The following is a 4,899-nucleotide window of genomic DNA, read 5'->3' as shown; positions in this document are numbered from 1 at the left end:
GAGAGAGAGAGAGTGGGAGGACTGACTATGTTTCATGCATTTGAGGAGCAACTAAGGCCTCCAGAGGGGGGAAAATTCAGATTGGAGTGACGCAGAGATCCTAACACACAAGCACACACACACGTACACCCAACCACCCACACGCGGAAGCTTAAAAACTGGGATTATGAGCTATATTTTTAGGTATGAATGGAGAGCAATATTTTCCTCCCCAATCTTCCTTCTCCTCTTTATTACGTGGTCTAAAAAGTGGGCGCTTCCCTTTGATGTGAGCCTTTGTCTTGTGTGTGTGTGTGTTTTTTTTCCATTGTTCTGTCCCTTGTGGCTCCTGGAGCCCGCTGGCCTATTCACTGGGCTCCATAATGAGGTGCTAATTATCACAGGACCTCATCAAGTCTCTTTGGGCCCGCAGCTAAGACTCCTCCTCACATAGGTTGGCATGGTGACTGCAGGGGACAGGACCTGGAGGAGGCCGCCAAAAAGGACTGCCGCAGCTTCACTCCTGCTTTCTCCTCTAGTGAGGAGGAGGAGTGAGAGGGACACTTTTTTTCACTTGCGGGAAAACAGAGTGGGAAGTGTGTAGATAGAATTAGCTATAAGTACCGCTGTCTTTTTGTTTACGTGCGTTTTATAAAAATGTGGGTTGAGTGCGTAGAGTCCGTTCACTTCCAAATAATCCCATAAATAAAAACATAGGCTGGAGTTTACAGAGGGCACTGCCGACGTAGGCCTCAATTAATTTGAGTGAAGAGAGCCGAAGGCTTAAGTGATTGTGTAAATCTGGTTCAAATCAAAAGAAAAACATTATTTTAAGGGTCCTTAGTATAGCCTGTTTTACACATAAAAAGAGCACCCATCAAATGTATGTCTGTGGTGATTGGTCTGTCAGGGATTTAGGATGGAACATACTTTCTTGATTGCACTCATTTCCAAACTACACCTAAAGTTGGGAGCATATGTAAACCACTATCAGGTGACTAGAGCTAGAAATCCCATGCTCCAGCTCATTTCATTGAAAATAAATGCTGAAAACAAAAATCCCCAAATGCAACACTTTTTGGGCTACAGGCCCATCGGACCTCCATTTGAAGCCAAGGGTGGAGGCGCTACTCTTCAGAAATCCTCTGGTGTCGTTCGTGCATTGACTGAAATTATGGGAAAGTTCTGACCTCTCTGCTAACTTCTTCGGTGATTTACGTAGACTGCTCTGGCAGCACTGGGCCCTTCCTATTTCCTGTTTATGGTGTCATGGAAACAGGCCATGTTCCCTTCCTCTGCTTTTGCACTATAACATGAAAATGTAGCCTGCATCTGGAAACGATGCAGGCTACATTTTATTATGAGCCACAGTCTCATAATAGAGCCAGCGTGAGATCTGCAGCCCCCGTGACGCTGCAGTGTCTAAAACCAGAATTAGAACCTCCAGCGATTAATTCATAGAAATAGAAAGTTCCAGATTTATGGAGGCATTTATCATCAAGGTCTTCATATAAATCTCCTCTTAAAATGCCCTAATTCAAAGGCACCTCCAATTTCCTTTAGTTGCTAAGCAACCATAGAGCGCCACAGTGATGCTTGGAGTTAAAGGCTGGCAGCCCAGTGGTGTAAAGTCGATTGTGGGGGTGAATCACTGTCTTTTATGGCTCTGAGGTTCCATTACACGGCCTGCAGACAATGACAATGATACACTGTCACTGCAGAGTAATTATACGTCCTGTTGATCCCTCTGGTGTATCCGCAAGCAATTTATGCCAGCTCAATGGCTGTAGTGAGGTTTCTGCTGGTTGACCAGTGCCACAGGACCAGCAGTTGGTCATTATGATCATTTTTGAGAAATTTAACAAGCTGTTGGGCAGTTGCTAGATCTGTGAAAACAACGAGAAAGTGTTTTTTTGATAGTGTGTTTTTAATTTGCCATCAATGCTTGCAAAGTTCCTTTTAAGGTCGGCATGACACTTGTGATAGCTCTTCTCGGCGCAGCTGCGTCTGTGTTAGGTTTATTTTGGGTTGTGATTTAACTGCTGTTAAAAATGTGCTTTGGACCCATTTTGACTCCCACCCTGTAACTCCAAACAATGTCTTTACTTTAAATAAAAGAGTGAATTTTAACTGAAATTTCTTATTTGCACTTCTTGCCCAAATGCTGAAGAGTATTTGTGCATAAGTAATTAATTTTATAATGTGTGCTTGATTTGTTTTTAATACTTCTGCAAGTCTAGACTCATCAGACTGTTATTGTTGACATTGTGATGATTATTTCACCAGATGTGTGATGTGGTGCCAAGCGTTTGTGTGGGCAAGAACAGTGTAAAGGCTTCGCTGGCAACGGACCACCATGTCTGAGATTTCTGGAGTGATGCACTGGATGGAGTGAAAGGCTCTTATGCATACTAATAAAATCAGCAATCCTATGACTGTGTAGCGTATGAGGCTTATGCGTGTAACACGGAATTGGATCCACATCTTATAACACTTAATGTAAATATTGTGCACGAGTACTCTTGACTTGACTAATAAATATAATAGCCATTTATAGTGACATTTTCTGAATTTATTGCCAAAATATTCACTAAAGTTATAAAAAATACAACTCTATAGACTTTTTAAAATACAGTTTTAACTTCAAATTGTGGCTCTATACTATCCTTGGTACCCTGTTAAGTAAGTATAACTTACTCCTCTTAAGTTGAGGTTACTTTTTCTTTGAGTCATCAATTTTGCATTTTCCTTTTTTAAAGTAAAGCCAGCTCATTAAATTTTACAGTGTAGTCCTCTAGTGCTCGGTGCATTGCGGTACACAGTGTTTCAGCTTACAGCGCTGGTGAAAAACATCTACATGCCCCAGATCTGCCCAGAGTTTAATGTTATTTACCAGGCCACCTCTAAAGCTGGTTTTAAAGGTACAGAAGCATCCAATGGAAGCATTAGCAAATTTTCAATAACGTGTGGTTTGTCTTTATTTTCTAGCTTCACCACTAATCACCTCTCTGTATTTTGCAGCACCCAGCTGACAAATAAAATTAGTGACTGTTAAACAGGGCAGTACTTAGTGCGTAATCTATTAAGAAATGTCCACCAGTTAAGGACCTCTTTTATGCTACAGCCTCACGGTTGTGTGGAGGGGGGGTACAAAGGTTACAGACGCACGTCATTACAAATCACAAATGTTAATCGCTGAAAACAGTAGGATTTTTTTCTCTGGGGACCACAGCTGTGTACGTATGTTTATGGAAATTTTGCAGCAAATCAAATGAGTTGGTAGTGAGACATACTCTCAGTCATTGCATGAATTCTTCATGTTGTTATGCACGTTTTTATGTAAATCCTTTGTCAACGCTCGTATTCAGTCGCTACGCTAATGCAAGATGCTTAATGTGATGCCACATATGAGGAATAGTAAGAAATAAGGGGCTTCTGGACGTGTGTGTGTACATGTTTGTGCGTATCTGTTCTTTTGCTTCATGCCAAATATAGGCTCGCATTCCTGACGTCTGCACTGTGGCTGTGGGCACAGTAACTTGTTGAATCTGGACAAGACAAAGACCACAGTCTGAGCAGATTGGACAGATTCCCTTCATGTGACCTCACACTCTGTGGGACTGCTCTCTGCAGCAGAACAAACAACTCATCTCTAACAGTTTCACTGCAGGACGACCAGATCTTGATCAACAGGCACTCGTAGAGACATTTGCTGCAATAAAATGCTCGCGATTTCCCACCAAACAACATTTCTGAGTGATTTTTAAGCCTCTAACAGTGCAGCAGTCAGTGCTATCCTCACTGCAGCTTCATGGCTGAGTCTGTGGGGCCTGTGGAGAGGCAGGTACATGACATCGATCTGGTTCAACTTTCTACTAAAAATATTTTGACCAAGGTTTGACAGTATCTGCATTTCCTCTTTGGCACTTCTACTTTGCAGCCCGGCTGCTTCTGCCACACTAGAGTGACATTCGTGGATTGAAGCCAGACATTGTCAGCTCATTATCAACACCCTGTCATGTGTTGTCAGCCTGCGCTTTCCACAGCTCTCCCTTCCTGTGTATGTGTGTGTGTCTGTGTGGGGGGTGTTATTGTGTGTGGTGAGGAGACTGTGGGATGACTTAAGAGCTGAAAGATGTCTCCCTGCTCAGGCTCCTTGTCTGAGGATTAAGGCTGCCCGAGAAAAGCTGCACAAGGAAGTAAAGGAAGTGCTTACAAGGAGACATTGGTCTTTTCCAGTTTTTGTTTTTTTTCTTCCTATCCCTTGTTTTGTGTTGTCGACCTCTCAGAAATCACTTGCTGTTCATTACAGATACAAACAACAGGAACATGCTGCTACTCAGACACGGGTTTTCTGCTTCCTTCTATTTCCGTTCCGCTACAGTTTTTTGTGCCTTTTTAAAACACATTTCCTCTTTCAGATGCTGCCAGATTGCACATGAGAGTGCATGTGTCAAACGTTGTGTGTGCATCTTCTGTCTGCAAAGCACTTCCTGGTTCCTGACAGTGCAGTGTTAGAAATATCCCCCTCCTGGGCCAGCGAACGGTTAAGCCTGGCCCCCCATTCCTTTCCTCTTCTTTTTCTCTCTCTCTCTGTCTGCTGACATATTTTCAGGCTTTCACGCCACACCTCAAATCTCTGGCTCCTTACTGCACAGAAGTTGCCAGATGTGATGGCAGCTGAAACTGAGTGTGAGAAAGTGCGCGTGTGTGTGTGTGTGTGCGTGTGTGTGTGTGTGTGAGAGAGAGAGAGAAACTGTGTGTATGGGTGGTGGTGGGGGGCTGAAAGACAGACGGAGAGACAAAAAAAGCTGTGTGTGTGAAAGTTGTGATGAAAATTGAGTGAGTGGTGTTATGGTTGAGATGATGTATATATTTATAGCATAAGTGACACTGTTCATTAGCAGCGAGCTAGAGAGA

Source organism: Haplochromis burtoni, unplaced genomic scaffold, assembly GCF_018398535.1.
Source record: "Haplochromis burtoni strain Fernald_Lab_line unplaced genomic scaffold, NCSU_Asbu1 Contig_77, whole genome shotgun sequence".
In the NCBI taxonomy this organism is placed as follows: domain Eukaryota; kingdom Metazoa; phylum Chordata; class Actinopteri; order Cichliformes; family Cichlidae; genus Haplochromis; species Haplochromis burtoni.
This window is presented reverse-complemented; position numbering follows the sequence as displayed.